This window comes from Mastomys coucha, unplaced genomic scaffold (assembly GCF_008632895.1).
Source record: "Mastomys coucha isolate ucsf_1 unplaced genomic scaffold, UCSF_Mcou_1 pScaffold20, whole genome shotgun sequence".
NCBI lineage: Eukaryota > Metazoa > Chordata > Mammalia > Rodentia > Muridae > Mastomys > Mastomys coucha.
The window spans coordinates 31749646-31768442 of NW_022196903.1; the positions used below are offsets into that span (position 1 = coordinate 31749646).

Consider the following 18797-nt stretch of genomic DNA (forward strand, 5'->3'; position numbering starts at 1 on the left):
GATGCTTGTGAAAACAACTTGAAATGAAGCAGGATGTGATAACATGCAATTGGGTGGGTGGTGTCTCAGCTAACAGCAACATTCATTACCCAGAACTGTATTCTGCAATTATCGATGAGTTAGAAATAGATTAACAATGCGAGAATGTGCTACTGGATCTGGCTATGCTGGAAGGAGTGTTGCACCAAAATACTTCAAACATTTGTCATTGAATGAGAGATGGAAGTAGAAGACTGTGCTATTAAGAGTCTTTGTGTTAGATGAACTTACACTACAATGTCAGTTTCACATCCTATCACCTTCTATGATATGACCAACCTGAGATTTAGTTCCTTTATTTGGAAGGGAATGGTCTTTACCCTACAGAGTTATTGGAAGAATTTAAGCAAGAACTTAATGCAAAGATATGATAACGTGCCAGCCATTATAGAGAAAGCACTCAGTAAATATTATCACTGTTGCTAAACAGGGCTCCACAATAAATAAATAAATAAATAAATAAATAAATAAATAAATGTAGAAAGCAATAAGAATGAGAACTATCTAGTGGTAAAGGACAAAGTGCTAAGGAGCGATGCCTCAAAGATACTGGCAGACCTTACATGTTTACTTACTACCACTCGTCTCTAAGCAGAGCAAGGAAGGCAGGAGAGGCAATGGCCAGAGTGAAGGCCAGATACAAAATGTGTCTTTATTCAATAGCAGGAGGCTTTGCTGAGTGAGTATGGCATAAATCCTAGAACAGTCCTTCAAGCGCAAAGGATAAACCAGGAAAGAACAACTGTAGACACCAAAGAAAAGGAGTATGCTCGTCATGGTATTCAGCTTCAGCATCCAGTGAATAGTTTAACTTGTTAGGATGGATAGAGACCTAGAGGTGAGTGAATGGGAGAGACTGAAGCTACAAAAAAAGGTTAACTGTATAACTTTCCATAACAAGCCTGGACTGAGTGTCTAGTTCAGGCAGCGATATACTAAGAGTAGTCCATACACGTTGCTAATCACATGGAGGACATAAGGAAATGTAGCTTTAAAATACACAGCTGTGTGACTCATGCTCAGTAAATACAAATACCCAGTATCCAAGATGATCTAATGGTTGAAGCTGCTTCATATAGAAACCTCCAAGAGGAAATTATTATATTAGATGCTGTGTGGTGGGATATATTTCAAGATCAGGGAATTTTCTTTAGCAAACACTAACTCAACATTTTTATGCTCTGTTTTTTTATAGTGTGCAATTTGAATGACTCTCAGTTATATGTGACCCTCCTTTCAGGGTTTTCCCCATTTCAGTAGAACCTGATTCAGGTGTACCTGATAAATCGACCTCATCCTTTCTCCACTTATACCCTGAGAGAACTTTACTACTGGTCTTTAAAACCTTCCTATGATATGCATGCTTCTCTAAGTCTCCAGCACCAAAGCTTTTTGGCTTGTTTCAGATCTAAACGATTCTCCAGTACAACTGCCATGTTATGATGCAAACTAGATACAAATATTCTAATATTCTCAATAAAGTGTGATTTTGTTTAAATGCTACCAAGAGGTAAGATAAGCCATCCCATGTCAAGTTTCAAGGCCAACAATCCATTCCTATTTGAGAAGAACTATCTCTAAATCTTAGGCTAACACTCTGATTTAAAACAAAAACAAAAACAAAAGCAAAAACAAGACAAGACAAGACAAAAAACCCTCACACCTTCTCTCAAGGACCGTTCTCCAGTTACTTGGTGCCCAAGGTTCAGTGGATGATAATCACGAGAATGGTTATGCCTTGGATATTTTATAGATTTAAATATCAAATGAGGAAGGAGGCAGTTAAGATGAGAAAGCAAGAGAGCCATGCTTGCTTTTCATAATTATATGTGAAGTTTGTATAAAAATGTCTGAGCATAAAAAGAAGCTAGTTAGCATTGTGTACTACATTTGGTATATACAAGTAAAGGCATAAAACAAAGTCAGGAAGATGATAAATCAATGTATAGCAGAGCCCTGAGCTGAAGGGGACCCTGCTGTGTCCCCTTCACAGGAATAGTCTTCCACACTCCTCTCAATTATCCTTTACTGAGGGCTGGGTTACATAGATAGATTTAAAGGATGCAAAGAGAAACAGCTTCAGGGACCATGGATATCCAGCTCTGGGTCTTGTATCTGAGATATCCTGGTTGAGACAAGAATCTTTACAGGCATAGCTGACACAATTTTGTTTTCAAAGGCTCCCTGTGGGAAGATCAAGGAAGGAGCAGAGCTGCTCCCCAGTATGAGTCTAGCTTCATGGAATTGTAATGGCAAGAGGTATCTGGAGCCAGGGGACTGAAAAAAGTGAAATCTCCAGAAAAACCACCCAAAGGATGAAGCAGCATGCTCCAGACCATATGACTAAGGAGGAAGACATTTCAACACTGTTTAAATGGAATTTGTCTGCGGTCTAAAGTTCCTATAGAGACAGGCTTAAAAGTAGGCTCTCTCCCATTTTTTTTTTTGTATATTTTCCTAAGACCTCTGCTCAAATTCACTTTTATTTCATTCTTTTTTTCCCCTTCCTTTTGTGCAGTGTCTGAAGTCAATGGCTCATGTTTAACCTCTTGCGAGAGAACTCACTGTCATCGATGAATCATTAGAAGCCCACAGAGCCAGCCCGCACTTGGGAAATGTCTGTTTCAAAAGAAATCGGTAGAAATCCACATCTGTCTATCCATTTATTCTACTGAACTGGTTTTGATCTACGTCTCCAAACCAAATTCATTCCTGACAGCCTTGAAGTACGTCTCTAAATCCCCAGATATCATATATCAGACGTCTTCTCACCATCAGAACAACAGTCTCCTTAAAAAGGGTGAAAAATACTTGGGGCTAAAGTTGGTGGGAATCCTGATACTGGCATAGACAAAAAAGGCATTTGACTCTCTCCCCTCCTCTGTGATCAACAATGTGGTTGTCAAACCCCAATTTGATCCAAGTTACTTTCAACTAGAGCCAATTGGACATTAGTCACTCCAAATAATAACAGAGCAAATAAATAACTCCCCTGAAGGCTGCCAAGCCCTGGAGGACAGGCATCAAAGAGGTCTGCTGGCCTTGGAGCTTACCCACCTGCAGTGAGCTAGACCCACCCTGGAACCCTGGAACAGCTCAGAAGTTTCCCAGGCCCCAAGGACGGGTTGAGGAATTAGATGGGTCCTGGGAGGGACCACGCAGCTGTGTCTTCCCTGGAGAGACTCTCTTTTGACTACATGGAAAGGGTCTTTGGGGTAAAGATGGAACACATTGTTTGTGTGACTTGTCCTTGAGCTGGTACATGCTAATTCTTCAAGATAACTTATTCCCATCTAAACAAGTTATTCTTTGCTGAGACAGAGACTCTTCTTGTTTACTGCATAGGATGTTGGCTTGCATTTTTCTATTTCCATCATTTTAATAAGAATGCATGATAACTTACTAAGCATTTTTGTGATACCAAATTACCCATATAAGCTAAATAAATTGAATTTCCATCTTAATTAGCTCATTTGGTGGAAACAAATGTACATGTTAATGTGTGTGTACCTATTAAAATATTGCCTGAATCAATTATAGTGTTAGAGAAATGAAGGGCACACAATTATGCATATAACACAATTATGCATATAACTAGTTTTAAGTCATACCAGAAAAACTGTAAAAGCTTGTGAGTGACAATACACAATGTGTATTCAAAGAATATAAGTTTTTCTCATAAAAGTTCATTAGCCTACACCATGAATATGTTTTTCTAGAACAGGAAAAACTTATTTTTTCATGTGTATCTGTTTTCCTGATAAGAAATGTAGTGAAAAATATTTCAGCTGATTAAAGTTAATCAACTCACAAGTTTGACCTACATTGAGGTCTATGTGATATTCACATATTTTCAGGCAGTGTTCAATAATTAAACATCTAGGGCAAACAAAGAATGTGAAGGAAGACTGTGATATCCTTCCAAGATTTAGCCATGCATTTTGGTTTAAAATTAATGCATTACTTACCCTGTTTCCTGCTTCTTCATTTGAATCACTTCTAAAGAAATAGAGAGCCCACAGGAGACAAGTTTGGGTTGTTTATTTTATGGTAGGTTCTGTTTCTTTTTCTTTTTCTTTTACTTTTTCTTTTCCCTTTTCTTTTTCTTTTACTTTTTCTTTTTCCTTTTCTTTCTTTTTCTTCTCTTTTCCTTCCTTCCTTCCTTCCTTTCTTTTGTAAGAACATTAATATTTAAATCTCCAGAGCTTTAGGGTGTTTTCATTTTTAAGCCAAATATTCTAATCATGGCTTATAGGGAACACTTGGTCAGCAGTTCACTATGCTCACATCTATAGACAATATATGTTAAACCCCAAGAATGTTCTTGCCATTAAAAGCAAAATCCTATGACGAGGATCCAGCAAAGTCTAAATTCTCAGCATATGAGGCAGGCTATTTTAAGAACATTGTTCTAAATCTTCGCATAATTTCCATTTGTTTTTATCTGAAAAGATTTTCTCTGTTTCCTGGGATTATTACCAAATCATATTCACTATTGATTTAAATCTGGATTACCTTTTTTCCTGGACATTCTAAAGTCTCTTAGGATGCTATACAAAAAGATGATCTCTGCCCTTCTTTTATTATGACACAGAAGAAAACAGGAGAATGGCATGATAGTTGTCATAACACAGATAAGAATAACACTAAGAAAATAGTGCTATATTCAATACTAGGGGAAAATCTACCACACACATGTAGTAATTTTTAAGAAAAATTTAGGAGACAATATTTAGAATCCCTTTCTTCCTCAAGTGAATCCTTGTGCATGAAACTAGGCTACTTGGACTATACAGGCCAAGTCAATAGTAGATATGTAACAGTTTTTGAGAAGCAATCAAATGCTGGAAATATTTGGAGGTGAAAAGAGATATATGAGTACCTTCTTGCATGTAGCAAGGTTTCCACCAAGGATCCTCGAGATTTTTATTAAGCTATTGTCATGTGTAGAAAGTTATGACAAAAGAAGAGCTTATCACACAAACTCAGGTGTCTTGTTACTCAAAGTGAGTTTCCCAGCCCTAAACACTGCCATCATCCCGGAATCCTTGGACATATATGTACAGTCAATAGGGAGACCTAGGAGAGCTAAACCTTCATTTGGGGGAAATTCCTGAGCAACCTGTCTAAACCTGAAAGTCACAGTGGTACAAGTATGGTGCCAAGAACTCTAAAGACCTAAATGTAGCAACAATAGCTAACTGAAAAATGTAGTGTGTAACCTTTAAGACTAAAGGCTAATCTAGAACACCAGTATTTAATAAAAGAAGCCATGCCGGTTTCAGTTTAGCCTTTTTTTAGGATTGTCTTCTCACTTTTTTTAAAACTGTGATTCAGATCTCCTTTTCTCATTTCCTGCCGCACATCCTTCCTCCTCCTCACTTCACTGGGTCAGATGTACCTCCCGGCATCTTTAGCAATCTCTAGGTATTCTGTGACAGTGACAAAGACAGCAGTAGACATGGGAAGTGAGAAAAACAGGATTTAATAATATGAGCCTGTGTTTAGCAGGATGGCTTATAGTTTGTGAACATTGTACCCACTGAGGATGTGGATCATCGCTTTCCCAAACCTGAGCTTAAAAAAACAAATCCCCAATTTTCAAAAAACCTGGTAACACAATTATTGTCACATACTGACCTGCTGGCCTCTGACTCCACTCCTCTAGTCTCTCATTTGTATTGGAGCCTCTCTCAGGAGGTCCTCAGAGGTAGGTTCGTTATGTGTATGGCTAATGCCAGCCATTGGGGGCTCTACCTTTGATTAGGAGTCCCTATATGAAAAATGGTCTCCAAAGCTTGATGGGAAAAGTCAAGATCTTTGGAGAGTTCACCTGCCAAATATCCAAGGCCTTGAGCGTACTCAATTTTGAACTGTATTTAGAGAGGAAAGGCAGAATGATTGAGGAAAATAAAAGGGAGCATTCTTTGAAGAGGCAGGAAGTGTTGTGTGTGGAGTGTTGGAGAGCAGAGCATGAAAGATGAGAAGATGGAAGGAGTCAGTAGAAGGAGGTACCTGCATCCCATGCTGTGCATTTCCAGACTTCTCATCATATACTCTGGGCTTATGAGTCGTCCTATTAAAACAGACTCTGAAGATACGTCCCAGGCATCTGGATGCTCACACACCGAGTTCATCCAATGAACACTGAAGAGTAGGACTGTTTTAGGTTATTTGCCATCCCATTTATACATATTTTGGATTTTTGAGCCAAAATCCAAAATATGGTTTGATTTGAGAGCCTAATGGGAGAAATATTCAATTAATTGAATAAAAAGAAAGATGATTATACAGGAAAAGAAAACTTTCAAACTAGGGAGTTGAAGATATTTGTTGTGTTGCAGATACATTCTTGAAAGGTGCCACATTGTTTTCTCTAAGCATTCTTTGTTCAGCATACAAGAATAAACACAGATATACAGTGGGGAATTATTTTTTTTTTTTTGAAATCTCAAGAGTCAAAGCCTAGACTACAGTTGTAAAAAAAAATAATATGTTGAGTTGGTTATAGAAGAGCATGAATTCTATCTTTACTCTTGAAGTAATCAAGAGTCGGAAACCGCGGCAATGCAAAATATAAAGGTAAGTGGGGTATAGAAGAGTAAACCCTGCAGGGCAACAGGATCCCTCAAATGAAAACGGGAAAGTGAGACTTGGAGACATTTCCTCCGGAAGCCTGAGATCAGTAATAACACATGATGATTATTGGGAGGCAAGAGGAGTGGGTAAGGGACGTTGTGGGATTGGATCATGATTAGCAAAGAAAATGGATAGTCTTCAGGGTTTCTTTTATTCACTTCTCAGCCTTCTGTGAAACATCTCTGATGGGCTTTTGCCCATCAGATACTGTAAGGTTCTGGAGTTGAGAAAGATGAGCCTTTCCTTTAAGGGGTCTAGTGGTGTGGCTAAGTGGAGCTACTATGGATTGGGAATCATTAGCTGGATCCACTGGCTACTCTAATGGGAAAGAGCTATTCTCTAACAAAGGTGATGGAGACACAGAAAGAAAGGGAAGAAGAACTGAGCATCACATGGGGGGGGGGGATTTTGGCTTGGGCCAGTTTTTGTGGCTTTAATTAGCAGCAGCTAGAGTAAGATTGCTTTCTTGTCCTCCACATATGCATTTCATTAGAGTGCAATCATCTCGTATCTGAATAAATCTTCCTGAGGACACCCAATGTGAGGCATCATGTTTTAAAATTATATTTATTCTAAATAAACTCAGACTGAATTCGTAAGCCATCAGATCCATTTTTATTCCTGGTCCAGTATGCAGCAGCAAATGTGAAATGAAAACATGAAGAAATTGAGAATTTAATTTATCCTCCATCCTAAATCACAGATGCTTTTGAAATACGTGTTTAATGTGATAAATCCCACCATGGGCTCTGTTTTTTATTTCTCACTGGAACCACTTAGGATAAAAATCATAACTGCTATTCTGCCTGCTGGGGCTAACTGCCTTATGTATATATCAAATAGATAATAAACTTCATGAAGCTGCATTCATTTGTCTTTGTAACAGCAGCATATTATATGATGACAGTGGGGTACTTAGAAGCTGTAAAAGTCTGTTAGAAATAAAACTACATCAAGTCTATATCAAGTTTTTCTTCAAAATAGAATTGGTCCACAATAATTGCCTTCAGTTCTTAGTCATGGATGAAAGGAAGAAAGGAAAGAAGAAATGGATGGAGGGAAGGACAGAGGAGGTGAGGAAAAAAGGGAAGGAGAGAGGAAAGAAGGCAGAGAGGAAGCGTTTAAAAGGGAATCTAGATTTATATATACCAATAATCCCAATAGGAAGGGACGGGAGGAAGACTGTGCGAGTGTTAGACTAGCCTGGGCTACACAGGGAACTCTTGTCTTAGAACAAGACAAAATCAAAGCCACAACCACAAAAATGGCAATCTAGAACTTCATTTAGAGAAAAAAAGAGACTGTAGTTTTTTTCCCGTGAAATCACAAAGGGCTGTGGCAGCATTGGGGCTTTAGATGCTGGAATGAAGGAAGAGAAGAGAGAGAAGATAAACGTTTAAAGCAAATGCCAATATTTGGAAGCTTTGGGGAGAAATGAACAAATAGGTGAGAAGATGAGTGTGCATAGAGGTTGAGGGGATAGGCCAGACGCTGATGCATCACAGGGATCACAAGAGATGATGGTCAAAAGAAAGCAGGGTGAGTAGGTAATGCTGTTGTGTGGTAAACAACAGAAGAAAGGCAAATGGCTGCCAGATAGAGTCACCTACAGCTTTTAAAGGATTATTTTCCTCAGACACAGGTGGGAGTACACTAGACTGCCATTTCCTAGAATTCATTTTAGATGAATTTCTAGTAAGGAATCTCACAAGTTAGCATAGCTTTCCAATCAGGTATATGAGCAAATGGGTAGAGGGATGTCTATTTGTGATTTTCTATTTACTAAGAGAACTTCTCAAAACCAGAACCCAATAGTCAGCTATCAGGACTCATGTTGTTCAAGATTAATACCAAGCAGCCAAATTTTGTTGTTATTATTATATTTGTGGAGTTTAAGAGTCTAAGAATTCTACCCTTAGGAAATCTGTATTTTCTTTTCCTATTTGAGATGGGACTTTATCTAAACTCCTATAATAAAATGACGCTAAACACAAACATCACTAGGAAAAATTAAACTTTATTGCTCAAAAAGTCTCAGGCATGAACTAATGATTATGTTACCCCTGCCTATCCTTAAACCATGGGGAATTATGGTAAAGGTAAGCTGCATGACCAAATTTTTAAGTGTTACCATAGTTGCATGCCCTCAATGGTGCTTGTCCCCAGCTATCCTTTTAAACATAAGTACCTTACCTTGTCATAAAAGGCCTGTTGTAGTTATTGATCTAGAAAGATTGTAATAGCCACATGCAAGCTGCTATCTACAAGTCTGGCTCATAGTGCCTAGTAAAATAGCCTAACAAATGGTATCTTGGACAGGTCATAAACACCAAGAATGGAAAGGCTTTCCAAAGAAGCGCCAGGGTCCAAGTTCTCCTCAAGCCAATTGATGGATGGGAAAAGCAGGCCCAGTTCCCAAAGAAGAAGTCCATCTCCACATGTTCCTTTCCCCCTCACTCCCAGGGAGAAGGCATGGCCTGTGCCACAGGACACTAGAGTGCTTCCATTTGTTCATGAGACTGGTATCCAGAGGAGAAAACGTTTCCCACCCAGCTCAGCTTTCCCTACGAAGCACGTGTCAGAAGCAGTACGTGGCTCTGCCTTACCGGATGATCCAGTATAAACCAGACTTCAGAGTAAGTCAGGAGAACTCCGAGTGCAGCACCCTTGCTGTCCCACTGTCCTGTGTAGTCTCAATTGGGCATTAACATCAGATTAACATCAGTACGAGCGTCAAGGATGCTTGACTTGCCACCATGCTACCCCATTAAGAGCACAAGTGTTTGGGGGAACTCGCACTTGTAACCTTACTTCTGACCGCAGCCTGTTGCTAACATCACAGCATTTCATGCAGCTCAGGCAAATTCAGAGTATTCCAGGGAATCGCACGGAGGAAACATCATGAATGCCACGTGGGATTGCTACTAAAATGAGAAATCAGAGATATCTCCAGGAGAAAATAAAAACTTAAAACCTAAAATATTTGATTCCTAAGATTCACTTTGTTGATAGAAACAAACTATTAGGGGCCTTGTGTTATTGTCAGTGACCAGGTCTCTGTGAAATGACCAGGTCATTGAATTGTAAGAAAAAAAATTACCTAATTAAAAAAGAAAAAAGCCAGATCTTACTTCAGACTGCTGTTTGTAAAGACCAAATAAGAAACACAAAAACCATCGGGAGGTAGTGGTGCATACCTTTATTCCTGGCACAGGAGAAGCAGAGGCAGGCAGATCTCTGTAAGGTGGAGGCCAGCCTGGTCTACATTGTGAGTTCCAGGGCAGCCAAGGCTACGTAGAGAAACTCTGTCTTGAACAACAATAATAAAATAAAAAAGAAAGAAAGGAAACAATAAAAGAAACAAAGAAAGAAAAAAAGAAATAAAACTTTCACTAAACTGGTAAGTTCGGGTCTCCAATGTTCTAGAAAGGGGTTCTGGAATATAGACAATTAAATATTATATAATACACGTAGTACAATATGCAGTCAAATGTATTCTATTCTCATCCCCTAAGAGATATCTTTTAGGAGTCCGATGACTAAAACATCATGTGAACAGTCACCCACAGCTCTACCACTGAGAAGATAAAGTGTTTGAGCCACAAACAAGCGCTTGGATCCAGACACTGGAGGGACTACAGTTTACATACAGCTGGGGTGGGGCCTGGGGAAAGGCCGTGCACATACAGGCAGTGCACTAAGTGAGGAAGACCTGGGTCTGTGAGCAGCACAAGAAAGATTACCTTCTTCTAATGACTTTAATTCTGATGAGAGAATTTTTAAAAGTTTCTTATAGTTCAAAAGCATGCTATTGGGGTTTTCAAGGAAAATGATTTCATTTTGATAAGAAACAAGCACTATTGGCGGTCTGAAAAAAAAACACAGGTCCCAAAGATGAGTGGGAGGACATCCTAGTTTCCCTGGAATGTAACTGGACTATAAGTGTATCTAATGACTTGGCCTTGAAGGCACATAATTTACTTTAAAAGGGACATAATGAATCTGGAAAACACCAGCCTTCTGTTCTGTGTTGGCCGACTTCTCTTTTGTTTCGTTCTCATTACCTTTTAATATTCTCACAAAACAATTCATTCCCAGATGATCAAAGGGCCACAATGGGCTGGACCGTTTCATCAGCTCCACATTTGCCTGGGATCCTGAAAGTGCTCCATTATGTTGTTAGTTCAAAAGCTTTTCTTTGGTAGTTCCTGAAGTGCCTCACAGGCCCTTCCCTCCAACACACACACCACACACACACACACACACACACACACACACACACACACACTCACGCACACTTTTTAAAACTGTGCCTGGTACTTTCAAGAGGAAAGATGCTGATCCACTAGAACTCTATTACTTTGTTCTCCCCTGAAGTGTGCATTCCTTCCACGCATGAGGCACCCACTCTACTTCCGAGGTCTCACTCTGCTCCTACAGCTCCAAAGTCCTTATTACTAAGGAGACAAGAACTAGTTAGCAATCCGCATGTGAATTACATTTGTGCTCTTGTATTTATGTGCCACAGCACATCCCCCCACACACACACATACACACACATATTTTAGAAGAGAGGAAAAGTTACGTTTTATGCACAAAAGAAGTGACTGTTCTCAAAAATACATTATGGTAACAACTGGAATATCACTTCAGAAATTCTGGGTGTCTGCTAAGCTAGTCTTCACCACATCCCTGGCTTATTTGGATAACGTTGAAAATGTAAGTGCTTATGTGCCAGTTGCCATCCCAACCAAGCAAAGGTAGAACCCAAAGCATGTCTTTGGAACTTTGGACTGAACTGTTTCTAGAAGCGTTTTCTGGGCTGGCGGGTAGGGTAGGCTGGAGAGATGCTACTCCCTCAGCAGACACAGGAGGGGCAGGCTGCCAGGCATGTACCACACCTAGAGTGGGCAGCAGTTGGCAGTTGGCAAGCTCTAGGGCAACCTGAGAAGTGCAGGTAGGAAAGGAGACCTGCTTGCTGAGACACCCTTCCTTCTCTCTCCTTGCCTACTGGGCCAGACACACCCACCAAAGCGCCAGGTTTTACAAAGAGCACAAATGTGCCCTCTCCCGCGCTTTGCATGCTCCAGCAGGTAGCAGGAATGCCACACACTCTCCACAGCACAAAAGCTGCTTTCCTTCCATCCCATCTAAACCCATCCTAGGTTACTGAACTCGTCCCCCCAAATTTCCTTTCGGCTGGTTTGCCTTCTGGGGCAAGTCCGTTTGAAAAAGCAGTCCTATTTAGCGGACTCCAGGCAGCTTCTCTCCTGCTCCAACCCCCACGTACCGCAGGCTGCCAGGAAAGTGGCTTTTGGAGGAGACACACTTCACCAGAGACCCTTTAGAGACATCCACAGGGTGCCTTGCACTTACTTTGGCTTGCAGATGTCCTCGACGACTTGCAGGCTGCCTTTGTTGCAAAGTGCGGGGCGAGGTTTCTGCAGCGGACTCCAGGTATCGCTGGCTGCTGCTCCTGCCTGGGCGGCTGCAACCTCCCCCCTTCTGGATGGATGACTCAGTGCTTTCTTTCTTCCCCTCTCTCCACTTTGGATTTTCTTGTGCTCTGGGGCTTCCTTGGCGGGATTTTTGGACGGGAAGGCGGGGAACCTGATCCTGCCTTCACTCAATTACACCCTGCCGGGGAGGGAAATAGAGAATGGGAGGGATGAGAGCAGGCAGAGAGAAGAAGCAGGCTGTGCGAGGGAGGGGGAGTGCTTTGCCCCCGAAATCTGATTGGGAAGCTTATGAAAAGCAGGCTACTCTGGGGGCAGTCTTTCCCCAAACGGATTTGTGTAGAAAGACCATGGGATATAAGACCTGTGTGTTCTTAGCACCCACCCAGCACGGTATTTTTCTCCCTCCCATGGGTCCATATCCCGGATATCTTAATTGGAAAACTGACGGCATTTTAAACTACAGTTTTGGTCAGGTGCTTTTTTGAAAAAACATGATTATTTGGGGTTGGGGGAACCGTGTGCAAAGGCAGCTCTCCCTTGCTCCCACCCCTAAAGGCCTCCCTGCAGGGAGTCCCTGCTAACTTCTGCTGCCAGCTGCAGCTCACCTCCAGTCACAAAGCTGCAAAGCACTTTTTTCTCGGTTGTCACACAGGAGTGACAGATCTCTGAAAATTCCCAATTAAATGTCACTTTCCTTTAGGGGATTTTTCCATTCTTGGCTTCCTCAGTGCCTCCGGGATCACGTATTTTGTGGCACCCTCTTGGCAAAGAACACAGGGATATAATCAGGGTGGCTCAAGCTCTGGGGTTTGTAAGACTCAGAGGGTGGACTTCCTGGCTTTCTGAGATCTGCCTCTCCTTTAACCAAGGAGAGCATAGAGCCATAAAGCAACAGACCAAGACTGAGTCTCACATAGAAACTGACATAGAAAGGATGGAGAAAAACTCCAATTTGCCCAAACACGTTCAAATTATAAAACCCGCTCCAATTTCTCACCAAAGATACATCTCTTCAACTCAACTTGCGGACCCTATGGATTCCATAGGGTCTTTTAAGCCCTCACATCTTAAGACTACTCCTTTCCTAAAATTAGAGCCATTAGTTACGGCAAGTGGTTTTAAGGACTATGGGTCTTCTATTGACTGTGACCTGTAGCAATGCCCAAGAGTCATCAAGGGACAAAGTTGAACCTGTAGGAGCAGAGCTTCACCTACCTTCCTTTCCACCTCCTATCCCCCCCCCCACCTCCAAAGAAAGAATGGACAGAAATTCATTTGCACACCTGATCTGACTTCCTTACAGTCTATTCTCCTACACCACCTTTCCATTGTGCATACCTTCCTCAAGACCGATTCCCAGGCTATGCATTTCTCTGTTTGAAAGTTCACCTTTGCCATGAAGCAGTCCACGTGTGTTCATCTGCTTTTACCTGTGTATATAATGAACTATTCACAAGCTTTCTTTGGCCAGCCCCTTTACTGTAAGAAAAGTTCAGCATTTCCTACAGTTCCACAGTGATGGCATTCTTAAGAGCATGAGAGAAAGATTGTTCCTTCCCATTCTGCCCCGTAATTTTATCTTCACTTTAGCATACTCTACTGTAAGTTCAGTGGACCATGCTGGAGTAATTATGGTGCTTGTTTATGGTGTTGGTAAAGCAAGCATGATGTCAACTCTGTCTCATTTACTGCTTCAACATATAAGACTTTAATTAAAAAGGTATATGTGAAAATTAATTAATCTGTGATTCTCAAATGAGAGTAGTTTTATCCTCTAGGAGATAGTTGGTAATGACTGGAGACACTCTCAGTTATCACCACTTGAGGGAAGATAGGACATATCCCATCAGTCCTCTGATGAAAAGAAGTAAAGGCTACTTGAACATCCTACAGATAGATCTCTACGGCCCAGTGAATTTGGTGCTTTCTGTGCCTAGGACCCACAAAAAAGTCAGGCAGGCTTGGTAGTCAACTCGTAAACCTATAATCCCAGCACTTGGAAAGCAGAAACAGGGGCTTCTTGGAAGACATTGATTAACTAGATTAACTGAATCAGTAAGCTCTAGGTTCAGCAAATAAATCATGGAGTTGGATCAAGCGAGACAAGAGATATCATCTTCTAGTCTCGTGTACACATATATGTGCACACATGCATGTGTGTGATTGTTTACACATGTGACCCTGCCTTAACATATGAACAATAGTCACTCACACACAAATTAGGTGTTCCAAAATATAAATAGGGTCAAGACTGAGAAGCACTGATGACATTATTTTCCATGGTATTTTGAAAATGTGGAAAATACAGAAAAAGTATTTCTTTTCATAAGTAGAAATCTATAACAAGGTAATAAGTTGCACTTTAAGTCAACTCAATATTTTCAGTAAAGCTTAAATAAAACACTATTAGTGCCTCCTGAGATGCCTAACCTCAAGTCCACATGCCATAGGAATATTGATTCCAGATGTCTACTCGCTTCTCTCAGTTGACTATCATTGGTAAGTACTTAAGTATTTGACTGGATAGAACCCTGAAGAAAGATGTTAAAATATTGATGTGCAGGAAACTTATGTTTGTTCTCCATTAACAAATTAAAATCAGGGAAAAAATAATGCGATTAGCAACTTGAAAACATATGCTGATATGGGAAGTAACCTTCAGAGATTCAATGCTGAGTGGCGTCCTACTGAAGAAAATGGCCATGTGAAAAACCAAGAGGAGCCTCTAAGCAAAAAGGCACCAACTGACCCAGCTAGAGAACTAGCAGAAAGAACAGTAAGAGGCTCAGCTCATGGGAACCTGCATCCATTGAAAGCAACTGAAGTTTACTCCAAATGGCATAGGTACCACTGAGAATGACACAGACACACCCTGACTGGTTTCACACGGTCCCTCAGCTGGGGTGCAGACACAGGACAGGAGGGTAAGAATATACTCAGAGTCCCCAGTAGGAGGTTCTGGGATTCTTCCATGACTAAATGTCTCCTCTTGCCCTCCTGCTGGGAGAAACTAACTCCCTTTCTCTTCAAAGCTCCTGTCAGCAGTTACTGGCACTGGCTTCTCTGCCTTGCTCAGCCTCTGCAGGTGAAATTAATGACCCCAGGCATGCACACTACCAGGCTAACATGTAATTAATGGAAGGCGATTTGAAACTAGGGAAACTGTTATGGCTCATGGTTGTTTGGAAAGCGAGGCCACTGATTCCTCGGTGAGAGATACCAGGAGGCAGCAGATCTCCTGGACATTCTGCTTGGCAGGGTGTTTGGATTCGGTTACCGCTCTACAGTTATCCCATCTCCATCAAACTACCACAGCTTGAAGGCAGTCCCAGGAACACATCTAAAGAGATATATTTTAGCATGTGTGGTTAGTTGCTTTTTCAGTCCTGCCTCTTCTCTTTCTCTCTGGCTAAGTGACCAGGTAAGCAGACTGTGCTCCTTTCACCCTGTGAAAAAATAGCTGTAATTAACTACATAAGAGAAATGTAGTCTATATGTTTCACATATTAAAACCACACCAGTCAGTTGCTGATGAATCTAAGTAGCTTGAGATCTTGCTCCTCAAGCCTCTCAGTCTTTCTTTACAGAAAACTGTGGACAAGAGCTTCCAGATTGTCAAAGGAGCACAGAAGAACAAGTGTCATCAGGGGTAACATACAAACTGACAGAAAACATTAGGCCTAAAATACCCAGTGTGGGCATGTGTGTGTGTGGGGGGGGGGTGTGGGTGTGTATGTGTGTGTGTGTGTGTGTGTGTGTGTGTGTGCAAATGTCCGTGTAGGTTGCCCTTGTGTGTGGTACGCGTTCTTGTCAGTATGGATATATGAACATGTGCATATGCAGATGTGCTTTCCTGTTAAGGTACAAGGTCACTGCTGGGGGGTTTGCCCTTGACCACGCTCCACCTTTAGTTTCAGAAACAAGGTTTCTCAACAAACCTGAAGCTTATCAGCTCACCTAGGCTCTCTGGCCAATGTGCTTCACAGATCCATCTTTCTCTGCTCACCCCATGCTGGGGTTACAGGGCTGCACCACTACCTCCAGCCTCGATGTGGGTTCCAGGGGTTCAAGCGTATGTCCTTGTGCTCTTGAGAAAGGCACTTTCCCAGCTGAGTCATCTCTCCAGGCCCCACATCATAAGACAGCAAAATGCATGGTGTACCATTCCCATGAACATGGAATATTCATGTTCATCATGAATTAATATCATCATATCAATGATGATATCATGAGTTAATATCATCATATCGATATAGGCCACTTATAAACCTGTAAAACTGTACAGCGGAGTTTGATTTTATGTGAAATTCAAATGCTTTTCTCATCAGCATGGCCTAGTACCTCACAAGAGCAACTTAAGTGAGGAGAAGTTTAATTGGCCTATGGTTGGGGGATTTTAGTCCATCAAGGCAGGGGAGCAAGGGCCAAGCAGCTCAGTGTGTGTCATCAGGAATGTGAGGCACCTGTCACTACATTTCATGATCAGCAGAAAGCAGACAACGTTGTAGGTGCAGAACTTTGTACACATGCACTGTCATTCAAGGCCTATGGGTTATAGTCAGGGTTCACCTCCCAGCACCTACATTGTGGCTCACCACCATTTTGTAACTCCAATAACAGATAATCAGATGTCTTCTGACATCTGTAGGTATAACTGATGCATCTAGTGCATGGACATACATACAGCCAAAATACCCTTATTAAATATAGATAAATAAATCTTTTTAAAAAGTGACCACTAAAATTAACAAAGTAATTCTAGAAGTATAAATAAATGTTCTCAGAATACATGTGTGACAAAAATTGTAACCTGAGATTTTTAAAATATCTCATAAAACTTAATAATCAGAAACTATTCAATGCTCTGAAAACTGGGCAAATGATTTGGACACTCTTAAGGAAAAATAGATGAATGCCCATAAGTACCTGAAAAATACCTAATTTTATTTGATCTATATTAGAAATGCAAACTAAAACTTTAATGAGCTTTTAACGGCACTTACCAGGGAAGAACTACCATTTAAAGACTGCCAACCCTGAGAGTTGGTAGGAACTTAGAACAACATAACCACTCTGAGAGACAGTATGGCAGCTTCTTATAAATTAAGCATGAAAGTAGCATATAGTCAAGCTTTTTCATTAGACTTTCCATTGTTAGGTAACTGCTCAAGATAAAAATATGTCACACAGAAAGATTTTTGCATAAATGTCCATAGCATCTTTATTCATCATAGCTCAAAACAAGAGGCAGATGATGTATCATTAAAGTGTCATACAGCTATTGAATATCATTCCACAATAAACATCAGCTAACACATGCAACAAGATGAATTAATTTTAAAAGCATAATGAATGAGAAGAATTTCAACACTTAAAACATGTCCTGTGACTCTAATATCTGATATTCTACGAAAAGAAATTTCAAGCTATGTGGTTAAAATAGACATCAATGTTTGCTTGGCCTTGATAGTTGGAAGTCAGGAGAAATGATCAGAATAGCAAATAGTTTGTCAATGTGATGGCTATATGGGACGTTTTTCAAAATATCATAAAGCTGTAAAGTTAAAAGAGATTCATTTGAGTGTACATGGTTAACTACAATAGAGAGTTGCAGGTTGTTTATTTGTTTGTTTGGTTTTTTTAAGTATCACATTAAATTCTGGGCCAAACTCTGCATTAAGCAGAGACTGTTTATAAAGAAAAAAATATATACATTATGAAGTAACATGTCCTCTAAAGATTCAAATGAATCTATTTTAACTTCACAGCTTAATGACTTTTGACAAATGTCCTATGTAGCCACCACTTCAATGGACCATTTGCTAATTCTGAATCATTTCTCCTCAGTTCCAGCTGGCAGGCCTAAGCAAATACTCATGTCACATTGCATGTGCTAAGCGTTGGTGTTCTTCCATTCATCCTGGTTTTGGAGTTAATTCATTTTAAGGACATATATTCTCTTTCAAAAACAACAACAAAGCTGTGTTCTATGATTTTGAAAAGTAGCAGGTTCACTTTAACAATTCAGTATTTATTTATTTATTTATTTATTTCAAAAACTAGATTTTAATGTCTAACATTAACAGCTAGTGAATTGACAGTCAACCTGGAAGGATGTTACTAGTTTCATTCTCGGTTGCTGTGATAAAATGCTGACCAAAGCCAGCTTGGAAGAGGAAAGGGTTTGTTTCAGTGTATATATCATAGCTCTTCCCTGAGGGAAGCCACACAGGAACGCAAGGCAGGAACCTGGAGGCAGGAACTGAAACAGAGGAATGTTTGGCTGTGAGCTTGAGGCCACAGAAGAATAATGTTTACCCAGCCTGCATTCTTATACAATTCACCAGCACCTACACAGTGGTATCAATGACTGCAGTGGGCTCAACTCTCCCACATCAATCATTAATTGATGAAATTCTCTACAGAATTGCCACTGGTCAATCTGATGGGGGCATTTTCTCAACTGAAATTTCCTCTTCCAAAATTATTCTGGTTTGTTTCAAGTTGACAAAACAAAACAACAACAACCAAACAACCAAACCAAACCAAACCAAATAAAAACCCTAAGCTGTTGCCAGCTGTGGTGGCGCACGCCTTTAATCCCAGTACTTGGAAGGCAGAGGCAGGTGGATTTCTGAGTTTGAGGCCAGCCTGGTCTAC

General features: G+C 40.7%; 1 protein-coding gene and 1 long non-coding RNA gene across 2 annotated transcripts in view; one reads left to right on the forward strand and one right to left on the reverse strand.

The window, feature by feature from the left end:
* Nucleotides 1–12383, reverse strand: part of Ptn (pleiotrophin) — a 90219-nt gene extending 77836 nt beyond the window's left edge. The window contains exon 1 of the mRNA XM_031381540.1: nucleotides 12055–12383. The gene's annotated coding sequence lies outside the window, so the exon portion shown is untranslated. The remainder of the gene's footprint in view (nucleotides 1–12054) is intronic.
* LOC116098732 lies at nucleotides 2355–2684 on the forward strand. The gene is made up of 2 exons (XR_004121929.1): nucleotides 2355–2460; nucleotides 2558–2684. It is a non-coding gene; the product is annotated as an uncharacterized LOC116098732 (long non-coding RNA).
* Nucleotides 12384–18797: the final 6414 nt, after the last annotated feature.